This window comes from Hyperolius riggenbachi, chromosome 1 (genome assembly GCF_040937935.1).
Source record: "Hyperolius riggenbachi isolate aHypRig1 chromosome 1, aHypRig1.pri, whole genome shotgun sequence".
NCBI classification, from domain to species: domain Eukaryota; kingdom Metazoa; phylum Chordata; class Amphibia; order Anura; family Hyperoliidae; genus Hyperolius; species Hyperolius riggenbachi.
In genome coordinates, this window is record NC_090646.1 from 565115611 (window position 1) to 565140540 (window position 24930).

At 43.2% G+C, this 24930-nt stretch overlaps 1 protein-coding gene and 1 long non-coding RNA gene across 4 annotated transcripts in view; one reads left to right on the forward strand and one right to left on the reverse strand.

The window, feature by feature from the left end:
• Positions 1–24930, reverse strand: part of ARB2A (ARB2 cotranscriptional regulator A) — a 651099-nt gene that overhangs the window by 41002 nt on the left and 585167 nt on the right. The gene's annotated exons all lie outside the window — the stretch shown is intronic.
• LOC137527053 (uncharacterized) overlaps positions 1851–24930 on the forward strand; it is a 99887-nt gene continuing 76807 nt past the window's right edge. Inside the window, exons 1-2 of one of the 2 annotated variants that reach the window (XR_011023130.1) lie at positions 1851–1934; positions 19506–20317. This is a non-coding gene — a long non-coding RNA (uncharacterized lncRNA). Of the gene's footprint in view, positions 1935–19505; positions 20318–24930 lie in introns of those variants that run through there. The other variant, XR_011023129.1, reaches the window with a different exon arrangement.

The following is a 24930-nucleotide window of genomic DNA, read 5'->3' on the forward strand; positions in this document are numbered from 1 at the left end:
ATTATACATGCATCGCTAATAAGAATGACTACAAGATGAAAGGCAAACAAAAATGTTAAGGTACCATTCTATTTTGAGGAGGAAAAAAAGGCTAATATTGGACAACATTGGACAATTAGTTAGAGTTTTCATTCCTGTCCGTGACTTCTGTGGAGAGATATTTCCCCATCTCTTGTCCCTGAGATTAGGCCTGAAAGATAAATCGAATTTAAACCGAAATCGTGATCACCAAGATCACAATTTCGAAATCGTCAAAGTGGCAATTATCGCGATCACGTCATTTCCACATGGGGGGAAGTTTGGAGAAGTGGCTTCAAACTTCCCCAAAGTCCTGGTGCGTGCGGCCCGCAGCGTTGGAAATACCTTAGGCACGAGTCAAAACGCTGTCTGTCCTCTATCGCCGGCTCTTGTGCTTGGCAAAACTCCGGATTCCTGTATGTCACATGACATACAGGAAGTATTCAGTGCATTAGAGCCTGCAGGAGGTGAAGTGGATAGACGGGCATCACTGGACTTGTGCTTGAAGCTATGTCCAGAACTGATGCAGCTTGGGGGACAGAGGAGGCACAGAGAGGGCACAGAGATAGAGCAGACACAGAGAGAGACAGAGCGGGCACAGAGAGAGACAGAGCGGGCACAGGGACACAAAGGGGGCACAAAGAGAGACAGGGGGACAGAGGGGGAACAAACATGCAAAAAGCGGGAACAAAGCTTGATTTTAAGGAAATGGTGAATCGAATCCAAATCGCAATTTCAGACAGAAATTGCTCAATTCAATTTTTTCCTAAAATCGTTCAGGCCTACCCGATACCATCGTGTCTTTAAAGGGAACGTTAAGTGACGTGACATGATGAGATAGACATGATTATGTAAAGTTGCATGTATACAAATACACATGCTGTGCTCCTTTTCTTCTTTCCCTGCCTGAAAGAGTTAATATTTAGCTATGCAACTGACAGTTTTTCTCCAGTCAGGACCCAATCGGACTAGAAGGACTATAGCATCCCTCACAGATAAGGAATTACAGCCATAAAACACTTTCCTACCAAAAACAATAAATCTACTTTAAGTTTTTAAACATAACATAAAACCGTGGGATAGGCTAAAAGTAATTTTTAGTAGTAGTAGTAGAATAGATACAATTGTTTATCTCATCAGTTTATTTTCACTTAAAAGTACACCTGAACTGAAAGGTATATGGTGGCTGCCATATTTATTTTCTTTTAAACAATACCAGCTGCATGGCAGTCCTGCTGATCTCTTTGGCTGCAGTAGTGTCTGAATCACATACCTGAAACAAGCATGTGGCTAATCCAGTCAAAAACATGTGATCTGAATACTTGTTTAGGGATTATGCTAAAAGTACTAGAGGCAGATAATCAGCAGGACTTCCAGGCAAATGGTGTTGTTTAAAAATAAATATGTCAGCTGCCATATCTCTCACTACAGGTGTGCTTTAGGCCTCCTTTCCATGCACTGTTGAGCTGTGTGCGTAGCAAGCAGTTTCTAAGCAGCAGTGATCAGTTATAAGGCAGCAGTGAGCAGTTACCAGGCAGTGGCAACCATCTGTGAGAGTTTGTGAGACATTTCACTGCCTATCAACTGTCCGTGGAAAAGAGGCCTTAAAGAGAAACTCCGACCAAGAATTGAACTTTATCCCAATCAGTAGCTGATACCCCCTTTTACATGAAAAATCTATTCCTTTTCACAAACAGACCATCAGGGTGCGCTGTATGGCTGATATTGTGGTGAAATCCCTCCCACAAACAAATTCTGAGTACGTACTCCTGGCAGTTTCCTGTCTGTGAACCCTGCTGCATTGTGGGAAATAGCTGTTTACAGCCGTTTCCAACTGCCAAAACAGCAAGCAGCAGCTACATCACCTGCCAACAGTAAAAATGTCACCATGTGATAAATGTCAGAATATAAATCAGGTATTTGAAATATTTTACAATGGGCAAAAACTGACTAAATCATGTATACATAATTAGTGTAAACATGAAGGACTTTTTTATTACATTATTTTCACTGGCGTTCCTCTTCAATAAGATAATGTGCGGTCCTGAGGATAGGGAGTAAAGACCAAATATACAAATTGATGAGAGCTCCTAATTGTTTAGCATGCTTAAAAACAGATATTTGCTGCTGTCTTTGCCCCCCCCCCCCTTACAGTGAATGGCTTCAGGTTTACCTAATTTTCAAACTTAATTTAGCGCACACCAACCAATCAATTTAGCTGTATTTATAAAGCATTCCACTTGATGATGGAGTTATACCAATAAACCTGACATCCATACAGAGCAATGGTATTTTAATACAACATTACTACTGCACATGATCAATGTGATGCTAATTTTCCCAACAAAGCAAGTCTTGAATGCAGACAAACAGTTTGCTGGATTTGGATTGGTCCAGTTTCAAACAAATTGCACCAGTATTTACTGCAACCTGCAAAAGAAGAGCTGTTACAGGTGAAAGTAATCCTGGTTGGTAACTAAGGGCTGGTGCACACCGAGCGGCTTTTTGGGCGTTTTCAGATCCGCTTGCGGCTGTGGATCTGCTTGGTCAATGTATCTCAATGGGGTGGTGCACACCGGAGCAGGCGGCGTTTTGCAGAAACGAAAAATGCCTGGGTGAGGCATTTTTTGGATTGCGGATGCGTTTCTGCCTCAATGTTAAGTATAGGAAAAACGCAAACCGCTCTGAAAAACGGCACTTCAGAGCGGTTTTGCAGGCGTTTTTGTTACAGAAGCTGTTCAGTAACAGCTTTACTGTAACAATATATGAAATCTACTATACTGAAAACCGCAGCAGCAATCCGCAAAACGCTAGCAAACCGCCTCATAAAAATAAAAAAAAGCGTTTAAAAATCTGCTAGCGTTTTGCGGATCTGCTAGCGGGTTTTGGTGTGCACCAGCCCTAAGAGTTTGAAGTTTTGGTGTGTTTTTTTTCCCAAACAAACATTTGAATAAAAAAGTAAAGTTTGCTCTCAGCATGAAGTCTTTGATCAAAACCAGTCAACCATTTTACAAGCTGAACAAAAGGAAACGAACAAACCAATACTTTATCATACAGATGAATTTTTACTCACGCTTTAAATATTCCACTTCTGCCATTATGAACACGCCACATCACTAACTTTTTAGAAGTCTTATTTTATTTGTAGAAACTCCTTTTTTATATCTTGTATACAAGTGATGTTGTTCTGCTCCAGTGCATACAAAAGGAAGATGTGGCATAGCCACAGGCTAGTGAATATCAAACGCAAGCAAGAATGAGCCAGATAATAAATGCATATTACCTCAGTTCTAAGTGGAAGCAGAAATGTCAGAGCAGACAGAGGGAACACAGCTTTTCTCCTTGGTCACATGATGTCACTACAATCTGTACATGGGATCCTGACATTAAAGTGTGTGTGTATCCTTGCACGTGCTTAACCACTTCAGCCTTCAGTCGTTTTTCACCTTATGCATCCGAGCAATTTTCACCTCCCATTCATTCGCCAATAAGTTTATCACTAATTATCACAATGAATTGATCTATATCTTGTTTTTACCGCCACCAATTAGGCTTTCTTTGGGTGATACATTTTGCTAAGAATTATTTTTTTCTAAATGCATTTTAACAGGAATATTAAGAAAAATTGAAAAAAATTCATTATTTCTCAGTTTTCGGCCATTATAGTTTCAAAATAATACATGCTACCATAATTAAAACCTACGTATTTTATTTGCCCATGTGTCCCAGTTATTACACCATTTAAATTATCTCCCTATCACAATGTATGGCGCAATATTTTATTTGGAAATAAAGGTGCATTTTTTTTAGTTTTGCGTCCATCACTATTTAATTTAAAAAAGATTAGTTGTATACCCTCTTTACATACATATTGAAAAAAGTTCAGACCCTTAGGTAACCATTTTTATTGTAATTTTTTTATTTTTTGTTTTAGTTAAAAACTTTATTTGGGTATTTTTTTGTTTGGGTGTGGGAGGTAAACAGTTAATTCTAAATGTAACTTATTGTGTCTTTTTGTAAAGACACAAATGTATGTGCATGTAGTTTTACTATTTGGCCACAGTGATTTTCTTTGCTTTTCTATCCTGTGAGCGCGGGAGTCACGTCCAAAAGGCTAAAATGGTTAAAGAGACACTGAAGAGAAAAAAAATATGATATAATAAATTGGTTGTGTAGTATGGATAATAACTAGAACATTAGCAACAAAGAAAATATTCTCATTTTTATTTTCAATTATATAGTGTTTTTTTTTTATAACATTGCATCATTCTTTATTATTTGCAGTTTGCACACTACTCAGCATTCTAAATGATTTTACAAAGCAGGCTAGTGAACTTTTGAACTGTCCTCTAGAGAGAAAAAGAAAATACAGTAACTAACAGCTGAGATAAGCTTCAGAAGACAGAGCTCTCTGCGACTTCGAAAGTCGTGGAGCTCAATGGCTCTTTTGCATAGATAACAACTGGAGTTTCTTAACTCTTCCTGTACTGGAAACAATATTAGACATATCTCTGCTCCTAATGTCTTATTTTTTAGCTGTACTACACATACAAATCATATCATAGTTTTTTTTTCACTTCAGTGTCTCTAACATGGACCTGCCCCCAGCTGTTTTTTGAGTGCGACTCAGGCCTGAGGTGTAAATTGTTCCTGCCCTTCTTCCCTAACTTAGCTGCTCTCATTAATCAGCTGTCACCATCAGTAGTCATGTGATGTGATTAAAGATTAGTACACACAGGTAAAGTGTACACTAGCCAATGGGAGCAGCACAATTTAAAATTCAAGCTTGACTCACTCAGACACCAGTTAATTTTAAAAATGGGGTCTTGAACAAAAATGCAATCAATCTACATAATAAACAAACAAACTGGCCATACCCTCTGGTCCAGGGCCAACAGTGCATGCACGGCCTAGCCACTTGTGCACCCCTCCCGCGATCATGTCGCCAGGAACGTTTTGTGCCTGCATTGCCGGGAGCGAGATTGGGAGCATGCCCGGCCTGACTGTGCCTGTGCTGAATGACCCGGATTGGAGAATTTTCGGGGTCAAGTTGTGGGAGTCAGAACAGGGAGGAACTGGGAGCATTCAGGCTAGAGGGGGCTGGAGGAAGCCCCAGGTATGTATATTTTGTGGCTCCATCTCAGGTACATTTTAAACTTTGTAGCAAAAATACCTTTGAATATCAAACAAACCAATCATTCCCACACCACCATCTGAGCTCTTTTTTAGACCACATATTAACACATTAACTACCAGCCAATCTCTCCACTGGTTACCATTTACCCAAAGGATCCAGTTTAAACTCCTCCCGCTATCACACAAAGCTCTACACAAGCTGTCATCTCCATACATTTCCTTATTAATCTCCAGATACCTCCCCATCCGAAACCTTCCCTCCTCTCCTCCGGCTTGGTCACTTCCTCTCACTCTCGCATCCAGAACTTCTCACGAGCAGCCCCTCTCCTTTGGAACTCTCTCCCAAAGCCTGTTCGTCATATTGTGAGCCTCGAAATCTTCAATAGTGCTTTAAAAACACACCTTTTCAGACAAGCCTATACGTTGCTAAAGGTAGCATTAAAAGTTCACAGCCTCATCCACTAAAACCTGTGTTTCCTTCCCAATTGTTTCCGCCCCACTACCCTCTAGATTGTAAGCTCGCAGAGGCAGGGACCACCTTCCATGGGCATAGCAAACACCCCTGCCATTGCAGGGGGGCCCAGAGGCTTTGGGGGCCCCTCCACCTCCCTCTCCCCAACTGCTAATGCAGCCAGTTATAAAAAAAACCTCCCTGTTTGTTTACAAAAACAGTGTGCAAGGGTGTGTGCAATTTTTTTCCTGCTTCCAGATGCTGCTTAAAAGCAGAACACTATCTACTGCGATTTGCTGGCTCGCATGGGGTTCGGGGACCAAGGGGGCCCCATGCTACCATTTTTGCAGGGGGGCCCTGTTACGTCTAGTTACGCCCCGCCACCTCCTATTGTTTCTTATTGTGCTGTAACCTTATGAACATGTACCAATTTTAGAGATATCTCAAACCACACATTTACTAAGCATATATTTGTACTTGTATTGATGTCGTGATCGCACAATGTCTTGAATGTCCCATATTTACAGTATATGTTCCCCAATATTTGTTTTGTACTATGTACAGCGCTACGGAGGATGTTGGCGCTATAGATCTAAAAAATAATAATGATACACAGATTAGTCTAAATTTAATCAAGCTTTATTAAAATCCAGTGCACTAAACAGCCTCATTAATAGTTGTGTGACACAAATCATACCGCTTTGTGCGCGCCGTCAAATGCACGAAGCGCTGCAGACATATTTTCCATAGCCTTTCAGATTCCTCTCTCACCCCATGCATTAAAATGAAGAGACATCACAGCGCGCCTGATAATCTTTGACAACAATTCTTACACTGTCATTGTGGCCACTGGAGAAACAAGCGCACACTAAGCCCTGACCCACCAAGCTTTTTATCTCCATGTGTACTCTCCACAGGCCAAGCAAATGAAGGGCAACTGATCATTTACACATGAATCGGCCTTCTCTGCAGAGCAGACACTGGAGACGGCTCTTTTTGCTCTGGTACGCAGTAAAAGGAAGCCAGGTCTCAGCTTGTCTCACTAGAAATCATACAAGTGAAACACTGATATGTAAAAATGGTAGATCAGCAAAAGCCGCTATGAATTCCTGATAAAATGGAAGCCACAGAGGACTAGATGAATCTATGGCTTCAAATAGTCCTGACAGCGAGGAGGATTCTTGATCCTATTCAACAGAGAGAATGTCAGACAAACTTAAAGGAAGATACAATCGTGATAGAAGATGGCTGCAGATACCGATATAAAGCTCACAAAACACAACAGATAAAATATACCTACAAATATCACCGAAACCGTAATTCAAACTGACCATTATACGGGTGTCATTCTCGTGCTGTATGTTTTGTGCTTTATAAAATGGTTAAGGTTGTATACAATTGATGAAATAACATCTTTAAGGGTCCTCCCTCCTCATTAATATGTAAATTAAGTGACCTCTAGAAGTTAACTGATGAAGGAAGGTCTCCAGCATGCAGATGGCCTAATTAAGCAGTGATATCTGCTCTAACTTCCCACAATCAAATGCAAAAGAGATGGAATTGCCATGCCTCGGGTGCGATGAGCAGACTATAATCACATCCAATTGAAAGCATAGACAACACACTCAGCACCACAGGATCCAATACAGACAACACACGGATTCAAACTCTGTGCTGCTTCACATTCAGCACCACAGGATCCATTACAGACAACACACAGATCCCAACCCTGTGCTGCTTCCACATTCAGCACCACAGGATCCAGTACAGACAACACACAGATCCCAACCCTGTGCTGCTTCACATTCAGCACCACAGGATCCAGTACAGACAACACACAGATCCCAACCCTGTGCTGCTTCACATTCAGCACCACAGGATCCATTACAGACAACACATGGATCCCAACCCTGTGCTGCTTGTACATTCAGCACCACAGGATCCAGTACAGACAACACACGGATCCCAACCCTGTGCTGCTTGTACATTCAGCACCACAGGATCCAGTACAGACAACACACGGATTCCAGCCCTGTGCTGCTTCACATTCAGCACCACAGGATCCATTACAGACAACACATGGATCCCAACCCTGTGCTGCTTCACATTCAGCACCACAGGATCCATTACAGACAACACACGGATCCCAACCCTGTGCTGCTTCACATTCAGCACCACAGGATCCAGTACAGACAACACACGGATCCCAACCCTGTGCTGCTTCACATTCAGCACCACAGGATCCAGTACAGACAACACACGGATCCCAACCCTCTGCTGCTTCACATTCAGCACCACAGGATCCAGTACAGACAACACACAGATCCCAACCCTGTGCTGCTTCACATTCAGCACCACAGGATCCATTACAGACAACACATGGATCCCAACCCTGTGCTGCTTCACATTCAGCACCACAGGATCCAGTACAGACAACACACGGATGCCAACCCTGTGCTGCTTCACATTCAGCACCACAGGATCCAGTACAGACAACACACGGATCCCAACCCTGTGCTGCTTCACATTCAGCACCACAGGATCCAGCACAGACAACACACGGATCCCAACCCTGTGCTGCTTGTACATTCAGCACCACAGGATCCAGTACAACACACGGGTCCCAACCCTGTGCTGCTTGCACATTCAGCACCACAGGATCGAGTACAGACAAAACACGGATCCCAACCCTGTGCTTCTTTCACATTCAGCACCACAGGATCCAGTACAGACAACACACAGATTCCAACCCTGTGCTGCTTCATATTCAGCACCCCAGGATCCAATACAGACAATACACGGATCTCAAACCTGTGCTACTTTCACATTCAGCACCACGGGATCCAATACAGACAACACACGAATCCCAACCCTGTGCTGCTTCACATTCAGCACCACAGGATCCAGTACAGACAACACACGGATCCCAGCCCTGTGCTGCTTCATATTTAGCACCCCAGGATCGAGTACAGACAAAACACGGATCCCAACCCTGTGCTTCTTTCACATTCAGCACCACAGGATCCAGTACAGACAACGCACAGATTCCAACCCTGTGCTGCTTCATATTCAGCACCACAGGATCCAGTACAGACAACACATGGATCCCAACTCTGTGCTGCTTTCACATTCAGCACCACAGGATCCAGTACAGACATGATACGGATCTCAAACCTGTGCTACTTTCACATTCAGCACCACAAGATCCAATGCAGACAACACACGGATCCCAACCCTGTGCTGCTTCACATTCAGCACCACAGGATCCATTACAGACAACACACAGATTCCAGCCCTGTGCTGCTTCATATTCAGCACCACAGGATCCAGTACAGACATGATACGGATCTCAAACCTGTGCTACTTTCACATTCAGCACCACAGGATCCAGTACAGACAACACACGGATCCCAACCCTGTGCTGCTTCACATTCAGCACCACAGGATCCATTACAGACAACACACAGATTCCAGCCCTGTGCTGCTTCATATTCAGCACCACAGGATCCAGTACAGACAACACACGGATTCCAGCCCTGTGCTGCTTCACATTCAGCACCACAGGATCCAGTACAGACAACACAGAGATTCCAACCCTGTGCTGCTTCATATTCAGCACCACAGGATCCAGTACAGACAACACACGGATCCCAACTCTGTGCTGCTTTCACATTCAGCACCACAGGATCGAGTATAGACATTACACGGATCCCAACTCTGTGCTGCTTTCACATTCAGCACCACAGGATCCAGTACAGACATGATACGGATCCCAACCCTGTGCTGCTTCACATTCAGCACCACAAGATCCAGTACAGACAACACAAGGATTCCAACCCTGTGCTGCTTCACATTCAGCACCACAGGATCCAGTACAGACAACACACGGATCCCAACCCTGTGCTGCTTCATATTCAGCACCACAGGATCCAATACAGACAACACACGGATCCCAACCCTGTGCTGCTTCATATTCAGCACCACAGGATCCAGTACAGACAACACAAGGATTCCAACCCTGTGCTGCTTCACATTCAGCACCACAGGATCCAGTACAGACAACACACGGATCCCAACCCTGTGCTGCTTCATATTCAGCACCACAGGATCCAATACAGACAATACACGGAACCCAACCCTGTGCTGCTTCACATTCAGCACCACGGGATCCAATACAGACAACACACGAATCCCAACCCTGTGCTGCTTCATATTCAGCACCACAGGATCCAGTACAGACAACACAAGGATTCCAGCCCTGTGCTGCTTCATATTCAGCACCCCAGGATCCAATACAGACAATACACGGATCCCAACCCTGTGCTACTTCACATTCAGCACCACGGGATCCAATACAGACAACACACGAATCCCAACCCTGTGCTGCTTCACATTCAGCACCACAGGATCCAGTACAGACAACACACGGATCCCAGCCCTGTGCTGCTTCATATTCAGCACCCCAGGATCCAATACAGACAACACATGGATCCCAACCCTGTGCTGCTTCACATTCAGCACCACAGGATCCAATACAGACAACACACGGATCCCAACCCTGTGCTGCTTCACATTCAGCATCACAGGATCCAATACAGACAACACACGGATCCCAACCCTGTGCTGCTTCATAATGAGCACCACAGGATCCAGTACAACACACGGATGCCAACCCTGTGCTGCTTCACATTCAGCACCACAGGATCGAGTACAGACAACACACGGATCCCTTCTATTGTCTGTACATCGGCATGATGCAGATAATACCAGAACCCCATATCATGTGCTGCATGTACACAGCATTACAGTATTCAGTATAGAGAATACCAGAACCCCATCTCCTGTGCTGCTTGTACATTCAGACTTAACTTACATGACTTCCAATCAACGCATGTCGCCGCTGATGCTGGCTTGTAGTGCATTGATGCTTTTGCATCAGATCAGATGCTTTCAGTGCATCGCATTCGATCTGAAATGTCCCAGAGACTTGCATTGCTGGGATAAAAACAGGTAACAAAACGCAATGAAAACGTCCTAGTGTAAAAGGGTCCTCAGACTTGCCAGCGTTAATCAGTGAATTCTTTACACCCTATACTATAAAATTTTTCATGCTGTCGAGAAGAGATGCAAACAGCAGGTCTAAACACGCTAACACACATCTTTCGCCACTGCATCTGGGGGTCTTTTAATAAGAAGATCCCCCCCCCCCAGTCTGTCTATGCAGTGGCAACCCCCCCCCCCCCCCCCGGAGCTCAGCCAGTTATACCTGGCCCTCAGAAATTCTCCCTGCACTGTCTGGACCAATGAGGATTTTCAATGGTTCAGGGATTTAACCAATGGGGAGCCCTGGCGGGAGCTTCGAAGATGCTTTTCCAGGGCTCAGAGACTTTTACACCAACAGGAGTTGCAGCAAGGGGCAGTGGATGTTCAGCGGCAGTGATAGGAGAATTGCTGAGGGCCGAAGTTGTCTGGCTGAGCTGCGGGAAGGGGGAAGAGGGTTTGGCGCTGCATAGACAGACCGACGGGGGGGGTCTCCTTATAAAAAGAGACCTCCAGATGAAGTGGAATAAGGCAGCGGATGTACGGCGAGTGCAGGCTCTTACAACAGATGCGCGCATCTCCTGGAGGAGCAAGGCAGCAGTGTCGTGGTGCTGAAGGACAGCAAGACAGCACAAACTTTCACTTTCTAACCCCTTGGGATATGAGCGCATCGCTAGGCTTACGGATGAGTTATGCTCTCTAGCACTCAGCCATCACACAAGTGAAACAGGCGATAGGATTTTCCAGTAATCCTCATGCGGTGGAAAGGTGATGAGTAGCTCGCATTTGCAAATAGGATATGTCCCATCATGAGTTAAGACAGATAAGAAGAAAGTAATCATTAGTTAATAAGTAAAGCAAGATAATTTTTGAATTACGTTTAGTGAATCAACTCCATAATCGCCAACATTTACTCCATCTATAACAAGGCCTCTAGTTGTATCCTTTATAAATGGAGGTTGTCTTCAGCTATATAAGCATACTGGTCTTCAATGTAAAATAATGAAAAATAATACATTCTATCATACCGCTTGTAGAATAAAATCCTTTGGATGAAATGGATTCCATATCAATTAAGTCGCAGGAACTGGCAGTCGCTCACCTAACAATGGCATAGTTTCCCCACACGTTAAGTAATGGGATAGACTTCATGCCCTCCCATTCCTTGACATATCCAGTGAACAGAAGCATGCTATTATCATTATTATTAATATTTATGTCCCAATAATTAAAGACAAATATATTATTTAATGCAAACAAGATCAAAAGGATCTAAGAAGCATTCCGAAGTTAGACTTTATCATCAAACGCAGTGTTCAGGTGAAAAATGTCAACAGAGCTCTTCAAAATTGCAACACCATTGCTTAAATAACCTCTGAAAGTTCTATACTGACTGTAGGGCTTTAACAGCTGTGCTGTATTCTCAGTACAATCTCCAAATGACCTCAACTCCTGGCCGCAGACCAAGAAACTGCCATAGAGCATATAACTTTACACATCTGAACGTACAACAATGTGGAGGTATGCATATGTGCATTCCATTTAAATGTAAACAAAATATATTAATAAAGTCCATGAAAAAAAAACTTATCACTTTCCAGAGACACTTTATAATTGTAACCTGATGTCAACAGTCAACACCTTTTCCAGTCTAATTCACTAGAGGTCAAAGTCTAAGAATTTCTGTTGAGTAACAGAAAAGCATATGGCCTTCATACGTGGGCAAAAAAATAATGCTCCACTAAAATAGCTGGCCTCATTTTGGAAGGTGTCTGAGATGAAAACGGTCTGTGTTGCCTCATAGTAGCCACACAATGATCCAGTTTTGGAGATTTCAACTATAATGCCATTGTCTAGCTTTGAATCTAAAGTATCAAAGTAGAACATTTGGAGATAAAAAGAGTAGCCATGCTCTTGGCTTTATCAGACAAGCAATAAATATTTGCCAATCTTCATAACTACTGGACACCACATTGTAGGTTTCAACACACTGAGTTTTACTAAGTGTAGTAAAATAAATAAACAAACATGAACCCATCACATAACTCAGACTGTCTGCTGGTCTGGATCACACTACAGATTGTCCAGATAGTAAGTATTGATCACATAACTCAGACTGTCTACTGGTCTGGATCACACTACAGATTGTCCAGATAGTCAGTATTGACCACAAATTACCTTACTGACTAAAGGCAAGGAAGCGAGGAAATTTCAGAGATTTGATTGAAATGCTTAAATTTATCTTGAAATAATTTCTGACGGTGGATATATATGCAGCTACCTTAAAGCAAATCTTCAAGCTTTGAAATAGCTTTGTCCAGTGTTCCCCAAGTAGTATTCATAATTAACAGTCACTCATCTAGTACATCTTAAAACTGTAGTACATCTGTTAGAAGACTTAGAATGAAGTAGATGGAATATGCGTATACTCCCCTCCCCCCCCCCTCCACTCCACCCTCTTTTTGACTAAATTCAGGTGCTTTATAACTATGTCCACATCCAACCCCAGATCGAACCTCCAACATCACACTACTGCCATTCGTGCTAAAAATAGGAGACAACAAGTTCACATGCCATACAAAGAGTTCGAAGGTGAATTAAGTTAAGGGTCCGTGAAAATTTGCAGTAGGACAGTGATTGGTCAGCCTAGTATTAGACTAGATTTAGGCAAAAGTAGGCAAACATATCAGGCTAGCTAAGGGTCAAGAACATATTTAAGGCTTTAGGATAGGGATATACTTAGGTTCAAACATCAACCTTAACTTTTCAACTCTCTTCCCCTTCTCTGTTTAGTACTAACTTCAACCCCCTTCCTTACCAATACACCATTTATTCCTAAAAGTCTAAAGGCTCGTACACCCGTGTTAACTATTTAACTCAACTATCATCCAAACTTGGTCTGTTAGACGATAGCTGGGCGTGTGTACACATGGCAAATGACTAGACGAGCAGCTGATAACAGGCGATTAACACAATCCAACTCACACCACTGTTGGGCTGATAGTTGGCCACATGTCAACGTCGTTTGAATGACTTGTAGTTGTTTTGAATGTGGCTATATCGTGCAGTCTGTCGTTCCCCTTGCGCATAAATTATGCAAGTGAGCTGGTCGTTCAGTTGGATGATGTGCAGAAAAAACAAGTCATGCAATCAATCGGTTGTGCATTTGGTCATGTCGTGGAGTTGGTCACGCACTTTGTTGGACACGTATACAAGACTTGTCTTGTACTTGTCCTTAACCTTTTACCTGGAAGACATTGGAGTTACAGTAGAACATGAGGTTGAGGAAGGAAACTGATAAACCCAATTCCCTGTGCTTATTGAACAGTGCCAGGAACTTTGCATTGAGATCACACAAATAGATGGCACAAGTACGTGAATGACAATTAAATATAAATGGAATCCTGACATTAAGTTGGGCATAAGTGTGGAGGAATATAGTTCCAGAGTCAACGCTGGACTATCTTGTGCTGATTATAGTGTAATAGTATTATATTAACAAAAACTCACAGATGGAAAGTATATTAGTCCTAGGTAGTCAGGTGGCCTGCTATAATTACAGTAACCATAACGCTGATAGAGCAACTACTTACCAAACTAAGGACTGGTAAGCATTTCAAAGTTAAACTCCAGGCAATAATTCAAACTGTTGGAATGTTTATAAACCTGCAAAAGGAGTAACTATACAAGACACTTACTCTTGAGATTCACACACCTCTGCCACACTGTATATTCCCAAAAAGAAATAAATAAAACAAAAAACCTTTCCTATTGAAACTTTGCAGCTTCCTGTATCACTGGCCCATTCACTAAACAGCGAATAATAAACATCTGAAGGGCTGTCTGCCCAATGGGCCGGCAGATGACACAGGAAGTTGGAGGAAGTGAAACAGGAAAAAGTGATGTTAGTGGCTTGGCTGTGAAGTAGAAGAAGGTTACGTGAATGACTTGGCAGATGTGTGCATTTAAGTGTCTATCTGGAGTTTTGCTTTAAGAAGACTTTGGAAATGGCTGGAAATAAAAAGAAAAACATACGTTTTCCTCTTCCCATTTGCATCTAGTGTTTTTACCTGTCTGAATGGGTAAGCATCCATTAAGGCTCCATGAGACCCATCAACTTAATGCCAAAAGGGCGTGACCTCACCAGCAGGACAATTAAGTAATCTGGGGCAATCATGTGCAGGCGCTTACATCTTCTGACAACATAAGTATATACTGTGCCTGAATTTAATAAGTTCAAATGAATGTCTGTGTCAAATCGCACACAAATGTTTTGAGATGTACTAGAACACGTCTTCTCAAACGGCTATATAATGCATTTTTTGTCCAAATGTACAACAAACATATTGAATTGCTCAATTTCCTGAGAATATATTTATTACCACTTTTCACAATCTTGATATAGCATATATCAGTTCTATCTAAATTAGTTTGTAAATTAGTGGGGTTAAAATGATTTATTTAAATGTTAACTCTCCTGTAGCTTTTTATCCTCTCCAGAAACTTTACTTAGTTACCATGGTAAAAACCCTGCTGACTCTACTGTTTGGCAAATATAACACCCTTAAAGGGAACCTAAAGTGAGAGGTATATAGAGGCTGCCGTATTTATTTCCTTTTAAACCATACCAGTTGCCTGGCAGTCCTGCTGATCCATTTGGTTTCAGTAGTATCTGAATTTCACACCTGAAAGGCCAACTGTAATGAGAGGGATATGGAGGCTGCCATATTTATTTCCTTTTAACCTCCTTAGGACTGCTCCACGCCAATTGGAGTGGACGCAGCGTCAGCCCCAGGACCGCCTAACGCCGATCGACGTGCAGTCCTGGTGGCGGAGATTGAAGGGGATTGTGCGTGTCAATGCGTGCGCATCCCCGCTCTGTCATCAGCCTCCCAGTGGCGATCGCCGCCAGGAGACTGTTAGATGGCGAAACCGCTGTCTATTTACTCTGTACAGCGCTGCGATCTAAGGCATCACTGTACTGGGGACAGCCATGTGACACGGCTGTCCTACTGGCAGGCACAGGGGTGAATCGCAGCCTATGACAGCCGATCACAGTGATTGGCTGGCGGAGGCAGGGAGAGAAGGGTAACAGGAAAAAAGGGCACCGGCAGCTAGTGGACAAAAAGGGCGTCGCCATTCACTCCCATAATAAATATCGTTTAATTGCGCCAAACAGGAAAAAAGGGCGCCGGAGATTATTAACGTTTTACAAACGCCGCCCAGAGATTTTTAATGTTTTATAACTGCGCTTGTGATGATTTAAGTTTAGAAAATGTGTCCGTGACGAATAATGTTTATAAAAATACTAAACATATTTATCGTATTTAACTAAAACATTATTTAAAATGTTATCCCTTACTGTTTGTAAAATATTATTATTCACAAAATAAAGCGATCAGTACGTAACGTAAATTGCAATATATTTTTTACAGTCACTATTTGTAAAACATTATTATCCACACAAAAGTATTTAAAATGTAATCCCTTAATGTTTGTAAAACATTATTATTCACAAAATAAAGTAATTAGTACGTAACGTAAATTGCAATATATTTTTTACAGTCACTATTTGTAAAACATTATTATCCACATAATAAAGCGATCAGTAAGGGGGGTGGTTAGGGTTAGGAACCACCAGGGGGTTCTTAGGGTTAGGCACCACTAGAGGGGTGGTTAGGGTCAGGCACCACTAGGGGATGGTTAGGGTTAGGCACCACCAGGGGGTAGATAGGGTTAGGCACCACCAGGGAGGTCTAGGGGTTAGGGATAGGTACAGGAGGGGTTCTGTGTGAGAGTAGAGTTAGGTATAGTTACAGTACAATATACACCACCAGGGGGGTGGTCGGGGGACTGATAAGGCTGCTTGTGAGCGATCCGCCGGGCGGATCGCTCAGAAACAGCCTTATCAGTCTGCAGACAGAATGTACACACGCCGGACTGTCGCTGGAACACCTGCCCAGCGGGAGGTGACAACGTCATTGCCTTTAGTATGGCGTGTGTACGGGCCTTTAGGGTGGTTAGGCACCACCAGGGGGGTGGTTAGGGTTAGGTACCACCAGGGGGGTGGTTAGGGTTAGGCACCACCAGTGGGGTGGTTAGGATTAGGCACCACCAAGGGGGTCTTAGGGTTAGGGATAGGCACAGGGAGGGTTCTGTGTGAGAGTAGGATTAGGTTTAGTTTTAGTAAAATTTTAGTAATACTTACTAATGTTTTACAACACTTATTACGAACTTAGTTATATTTATATTATCGTTATAAACAATATTTTCAGATTTTATTATAAGAATACACGATAAATGAAGGTTATTCACAATAATATACAATTATAACGATTAAACATATATTATCGTTTTTTTAACAAACGTAATTATAAGTTTCACTTTTGAAACAGGAAAGATCAACGTTTTCACAATTGGCGATTTCATACACATTATTTAATGATTTCTACATTTGTAAAACGTTATTTGTAAACGAAATACAACACGGTATTTTTATAAATAAATGGTATTACTGCTTATCGTTTACACCTCTCGCCCTTTTTTCCGCGACGCCCTTTATTGATGTATGCGGGAGAGAGGGAGTATACAAAAAAAAAAATAACACGTTTTTATTGTAAAAATAAAGATATAAATATTTATTAAAAAAAAACATCCTGGGAGTGATCATAGCCTACCAACAGAGATGCTAGCATAATATTGCCCCTGTTTAACTCTCTAGTAAGGCCACATCTGGAATATGGAATTCAGTTCTGGGCACCACATTACAAAAAAGATATTGCAGTTTTAGAGCAGGTGCAGAGACGAGCTACAAAATTGATACGTGGGATGGAAGGTCTCACTTATCAAGAAAGGTTAGATAAACTGGGTTTATTTAGTCTAGAGGAAAGACGCCTTAGAGGAGATCTAATTAACATGTATAAATACATCAGAGGGCAATATAATAGCTTGGCGGATGAGCTTTTTGTCCCTAGGCCTTCTCAAAGGACTAGAGGACATGATCTGCGCATGGAGGAAAAACGTTTTAACCATTTATTTAGGAAAGGGTTCTTTACAGTAAGAGTGATTAAGATGTGGAATGCATTGCCACAGGAAGTCGTTATGGCAAACTCTATACCTGCATTTAAAGGGGGCTTAGATGCTTTCCTTGCGATGAAAGACATCCATGGCTACAATTACTAGGTTATGCCTAATGATGTTGATCCAGGGATTTTATTGCCATCTGGAGTCAGGAAGGAATTTTCCCTTTTGGGGCTAATTGGACCATGCCTTGTGGGGTTTTTTTCGCCTTCCTCTGGATCAACAGGGGTATGTGGGGGACGGGCTGGAGTTGTACTTTGTACTGGTTGAACTCGATGGACGTATGTCTTTTTTCAACCAAAATAACTATGTAACTATGTAACAGAAATCTCTGTTGGTGGGCAAAAAAGGAGGGTGGGGTAATCACTTGTGTGTTGAGTTGTGTGGCCCTGCATCAAGGCCTTAAAGCTGCAGTGGCCTATTTTGTAAAAAATGGCCTGGTCTTTAGGGGGGTTTAAAGAGGAACTGTAATGACAAAACGTCCCCTGGGGGGTACTCACCTCGGGTGGGGGAAGCCTCCGGATCCTAATGAGGCTTCCCACGCCGTCCTCTGTCCCTCAGGGGTCTCGCTGCAGCCCTCCGTGCAGCGGTGACGTCAATATTTACCTTCCCGGCTCCTGCGCAGGCGCTCTGACGGCTGTCGGCTCCAAAGTAGAAGGAAATACCCGATCGCCGTCGGGTCTGCTCTACTGCGCAGGCGCAAGTTTCCGGCGCCTCCGCAGTAGAGCGGACCCGACGGAGATCGGGTATTTCCGTCTATTTCCGTGCCGAAAGCAGCCACAGCGCCCCCGCTGGAGCCAGCAAAGGTAAATATTGAAGTCACAGTCGGGCCTGTTGCCGGCTGTTCGGAGGGCTGCAGCGAGACCCCCGTAGGACAGAGGACGGCGTGGGAAGCCTCATTAGGACCCGGAGGCTTCCCCCACCCGAGGTGAGTACCCCCCAGGGGAGGTTTTTCATGTTACAGAGTCTCTTTAAGCCCGTAGTCCTAAAGTGGTTAAACAATACCAGTTGCCTGGCAGCCCTGCTGGTCTATTTGGCTGCAGTAAAGTCTGAATCACACCAGAAACAAGCATGCAGCTAATCTTGTCAGATCTGACATGTCAGAAACACCTGATCTGCTGCTTTGCTTGTTCAGGGTCTATGGCTGAAAGTATTAGAGTCAGAGGATCAGCAAGGCTGCCAGACAACTGGTACTGCTTAAAATGCAATAAATATGGCTGCTTCCATATCTCTCTCACTTTAAGTTCCCTTTAAATGCCTATCCTTTGCATGAGTAATTAACTGCACAAAGCCTATTTCCTTTCATCCCTAAACTGGGACTCCTCAAGTGATAACTATAAGTCGATTCCCCTACCCAGCACTTCCTTGTAGGAGGAATTGGCAGCGGCTGGTTTATATACAGTAAAGAAAGACGGTGACATAACGATAGCTAAAATATTTGTAATTGTGAGAGCTGAGTTTTCACTTATTTTCTCATAAGAGCAGAAGTTCACTTTAAAGAATAACAATGATTTTGTGATGTTGACATTGAAAGCAATAAACACTTATAAGTTTAATATCCCTCTACAAGTATCAGTATGTATTTTACAAAATATTCCATAACCACCACATTGTGCTCATGATGAAATCCGATACATGCTACACCTTCTATGTAAAAACACATACTAAAGACTTAGCGAAGCATGATAGATTCGCTAAAGTTTCTCATTTTTTTTCCATATGAAGGGCACAAACACATCTACAAAGCAATTAGCGGTTTTACATTTTTTTTTTCTTCCAGGGACCTCACAGAATTGCACATTACGAAAGACAGAAATGTGCTAAGCAAAACAGACGGAATAATGAGGACTACCGAGCAACTCCAGAGAGCGAGCACAACTTTACAGACCTCAATGTGCTCATTTCCATTTGGTATTGGTATAAAGGGAGTAGATGCCAGAGATTATAGAACAATCTCATGTTCTGAAGCAGCCAAATTAGCCCTAAGAAATAAACGGATACCACAATCTCCAGTGTCACACCAACTGTTAATCCTTTTGTTGCTCGGAAAGATATTGCTATGAGCTACAATCACTACAAAGGCACTGTTTTTTTAATCAACTAACAAAATGTACATGAATAATCATTAATAGCAGCTCAAAGTAGCAAATGATTCCGTCTGAGACCTTCGCTGAAGTCATTACAAGAGAAACAAGTCTCGTGGAGGAACGCTGCCTTTGTATTACCGACGAGAAGGAAGGGAGGCGACACTGGAAGCAAAGTAAATCAAATGTGAGGTAGAAAAAGAACAGAAGAACGTGGATGAAAATGTTTATCAGGGTGTTGATGTAGTTAAATATGCAAAAGGATATAAATCCTAATGCACATAATTACTTTCTGAGAAATCGCTTGTTTATAAAACGCTATTTGCAAGGGACCTGTGCGGCTTTCTGGATCTGACGAGTGGGCTTTGTCATGGAGAAACGCAATCTATCCAGAAAATATCTACAATAACAAAATGGAGTGGTGGCCAAAAGCTCAAAAAATTATTGTGAGATAAGCAGTTATGAATCAATAAAAAAACTTGTATCCATTGTTGGTACAAAGTGTAAAGGTACAGTGACCAGATTTTTGAAGGCCCAACCTGGGGGGAAGGGAGGGGGTTGGCAAAAATGGGCGTGGTCATGACATGGTGGAGGCGGAGCTAACAAATGTAACTTTGTAACTCTGAGGCAGCGAGCCACGTGGGCCAGAGTTACCAAAATGCCAACAATAACCTTAAAGTACCAAATACAGTCACTATGCCCATCAAATAATAAATGTAGCAACCGTTAACTGTTACTACCTCCGACACTTGAAATGCAAACACCATTACCTCCGACACTTGTAATGCAACCACCATTACCTCCGACACATGAAATGCAGAAAACAGGAATGTAATAAACATTACCTCCCACATATTAAAATGCAGTAAACCTTACAACCCACACAAAAATGCAGTAAACATTAAATGCAGCAAACGGTACCTCTGACACATGTGAAAAACACGTTACCCCACATATATTAAATGCAGCAGATGTTACCTCAGACATAAATGCATTAAATACAATGGACAATGGAGGGCGCTGCCACTCTTATTGTTTTATAAATTATCGGTATCCTATTGGTACACACCTGATACAGTAATATTCCACCTCCTGCTGCAACCATCCAGGTGGGGTTTCCCCCTTACTCCCCACCTTTCAAAAGGTAATAGATATTATATTATCAACGGTGGTGCGCTGGACATAGACGTTCACAATTTATAGTTCTGATCAATGAACCAATTTATTAAAATGTGTTAATACACTAAAAGACTGCTTCATATATGCATTACCCCCATTCACTCGTTTTCACACACACTGGGGCATGCTGGTTCTCCTTTAAAAAATGGAGTAAAAAAAACTTTTTATATATTACAATATATGGAATGTATAAAACTTAAGAGATTACAAAAGAGAGTATATGCTCAAATTTCCTGCTATTCTCAGGATCTTGGATAGTTGGTTATGCATAAATTACAGCAATGCATTACTGTCACTGAGTTTCAAAAGTAATATCCACTAGATTCACTTAAGTTCAAGTGTGCGTTAATGCATATAGGCTTAGGATAGCTAGTTGTGTGAATCTCACCGGACGCGGAGTAGGATGAGAAGGATGACAGTGGGGATGAGTAGGGTGACAGTGGGGGTGAAACTGGGTAGAGAGGAGGGTGACAGTGCAAAGGAGGAGGGTGACAGTGCGGAGGAGGATGACAGGAAAAGGGGGGGGGGGAAAGGAGGGTGACAGTGGGGGGGGGGAGAACAGTGACAGTGCGGAGTAGGAGGGTGACAGGAAAGGGGGGGTGGAGAGGAGGGTGACAGTGGGGAGGAGGAGGGTGACAGTGCAGAGGAGGAGGATGACATGAAAGGGGGGGGGGGGGAGAGGAGGATGACAGGAAAGGGGGGGAGAGGAGGGTGACAAAATAAGAACTCCCTGGTAGATGATTGGCTCTTTGAAGTAAACACAGGAATGTCACTGCACACCGCTTTGATGAATCACCTCTGTCCCCCTTGTGTGCTTGTTTACCCATGTAGTAACACTGCTATTAGAGCAACAAATCCACACATGATAATGTGTCTGAAAAGGGCTGGCATTTACCACTAAAAACCAAAAGAAAATATGCCCTATCCAAATATATAGGTCGAAATAGGTAAATCATCACATCCCAATATGATGCAAACATGTATCATTTTATTCAGGACTTATCCAACACACACAATATGTTAAAAACAATTAAAACCACCTTCTGAATCCAAATGAAATTGGAATCCCCACAGCAGCAGGAACAAAAAGTGACAATATTTGTGTTAAAGTGAATGAGAGTCACTAATCTTGTGCAATAGCATATATTGCATACCCCCTTAAAAAATGTCTACAACAATATCCAAAATTGCAAAAAATATTGCCTGGTATCCAATGCCTATGAAAAAGTGCAACGAGCTAATATAAATACATACAGTTTTGTGCAAATACCTGCGTAAAAAATGGGCTATATAAGCTAAAGTGCTAAACGTCCATGATATGGTACACAGTGCAAATGCTCGAGAAAAGTGCTACATAGTGCTTACCGAATAGAGATCACCGCTGCATGTGGGGAGAAGGGGGATGGCGCCTTGTGTGTTCGCAGCGTGCAGCTGCTTCTATGGAGGCCTCCATAGAAGCAGCCGCATGCTGCGAATGCGCAAGGCACGTGCGAACGCGCAAGGTGCTGGTATATCAAGACGTTGCTTGCTTATCAAGTCACAATTTACTAAAAATGTTTGCTTGTCTTGAAAAGCGCTCTTAAATCAAGTTACTTGTAATCCCCCCCCCGAAGAGAAAATTGTGCTAGCAAATGAAAGCTACTAACTGATGATCAATTAGTCAACACCTGTGTTGCATAACTGGATGCATTCCAATTGCTAAATCAGCTAATGGTCTTCAATAGCTAGAATTGCTTCCACTTTTTGGGTTAGTAAGGGTTACATGAAGGAAAAGTTTCTACTTACCCATTAAATTATTCAAATAGACAAATTACAGAGTATCCAGTAGTGTTGGGCGAACAGTGTTCGCCACTGTTCGGGTTCTGCAGAACATCACCCTGTTCGGGTGATGTTCGAGTTCGGCCGAACACCTGACGGTGCTCGGCCAAACCGTTCGGCCATATGGCCGAACTAAGAGCGCATGGCCGAACGTTCCCCGAACGTTCGGCTAGCGCTGTGATTGGCCGAACGGGTCACGTGGTTCGGACCCGAACGCGCTCTGATTGGCCGAACTGTCACGTGGTTCGGGTAAATAAATACCCGAACCACGTCATATCTCCGCCATTTGTCTGTGGGTTTAGCTTTGGGTAGGCAGGCAGGGTAGTTCGCGCTCCAGCCACGCTAGCCAGGGTCCCCCCCAGTCATTGTGTGTCGCTGCTGGGAATAGTAGTACACCGCTCGCTCAGCATTCTGTTTACTGCCACTCTGTGTACCTCGCTCAGCCACACTATATAGCATTCTGTTTACTGCCACTCTGTGTCTGCTGGGAATAGTAGTACACCGCTTGCACAGCCACACTATATAGCATTCTGTTTACTGCCACTCTGTGTACCTCGCTCAGCCACACTATATAGCATTCTGTTTACTGCCACTCTGTGTCTGCTGGGAATAGTGGTACACCGCTCGCTCAGCCACACTATATAGCATTCTGTTCACTGTTCTGTGTCTGCTTGGAATAGTGGTACACCGCTCGTTCAGCCACACTATATAGCATTCTGTGTACTGTTCTGTGTCTGCTGGGAACAGTAGTACACCGCTCGTTCAGCCACACTATATAGCATTCTGTGTACTGTTCTGTGTCTGCTGGGAACAGTAGTACACCGCTCGCTCAGCCACACTATATAGCATTCTGTTCACTGTTCTGTGTCTGCTGGGAATAGTGGTACACCGCTCGCTCAGCCACACTATATAGCATTCTGTTCACTGTTCTGTGTCTGCTGGGAATAGTGGTACACCGCTCGCTCAGCCACACTATATAGCATTCTGTTTACTGTTCTGTGTCTGCTGGGAATAGTGGTACACCGCTCGCTCATCCACACTATATAGCATTCTGTTCACTGTTCTGTGTCTGCTGGGAATAGTGGTACACCGCTCGCTCAGCCACACTATATAGCATTCTGTTCACTGTTCTGTGTCTGCTGGGAATAGTGGTACACCGCTCGCTCAGCCACACTATATAGCATTCTGTTCACTGTTCTGTGTCTGCTGGGAATAGTGGTACACCGCTCGCTCAGCCACACTATATAGCATTCTGTTCACTGTTCTGTGTCTGCTGGGAATAGTGGTACACCGCTCGCTCAGCCACACTATATAGCATTCTGTTCACTGTTCTGTGTCTGCTGGGAATAGTGGTACACCGCTCGCTCAGCCACACTATATAGCATTCTGTTTACTGTTCTGTGTCTGCTGGGAATAGTGGTACACCGCTCGCTCATCCACACTATATAGCATTCTGTTCACTGTTCTGTGTCTGCTGGGAATAGTGGTACACCGCTCGCTCAGCCACACTATATAGCATTCTGTTCACTGTTCTGTGTCTGCTGGGAATAGTGGTACACCGCTCGCTCAGCCACACTATATAGCATTCTGTTCACTGTTCTGTGTCTGCTGGGAACAGTGGTACACCGCTCGTTCAGCCACACTATATAGCATTCTGTGTACTGTTCTGTGTCTGCTGGGAACAGTAGTACACCGCTCGTTCAGCCACACTATATAGCATTCTGTGTACTGTTCTGTGTCTGCTGGGAACAGTAGTACACCGCTCGTTCAGCCACACTATATAGCATTCTGTTCACTGTTCTGTGTCTGCTGGGAATAGTGGTACACCGCTCGCTCAGCCACACTATATAGCATTCTGTTCACTGTTCTGTGTCTGCTGGGAACAGTAGTACACCGCTCGTTCAGCCACACTATATAGCATTCTGTGTACTGTTCTGTGTCTGCTGGGAACAGTAGTACACCGCTCGTTCAGCCACACTATATAGCATTCTGTTCACTGTTCTGTGTCTGCTGGGAATAGTGGTACACCGCTCGCTCAGCCACACTATATAGCATTCTGTGTACTGTTCTGTGTCTGCTGGGAACAGTAGTACACCGCTCGTTCAGCCACACTATATAGCATTC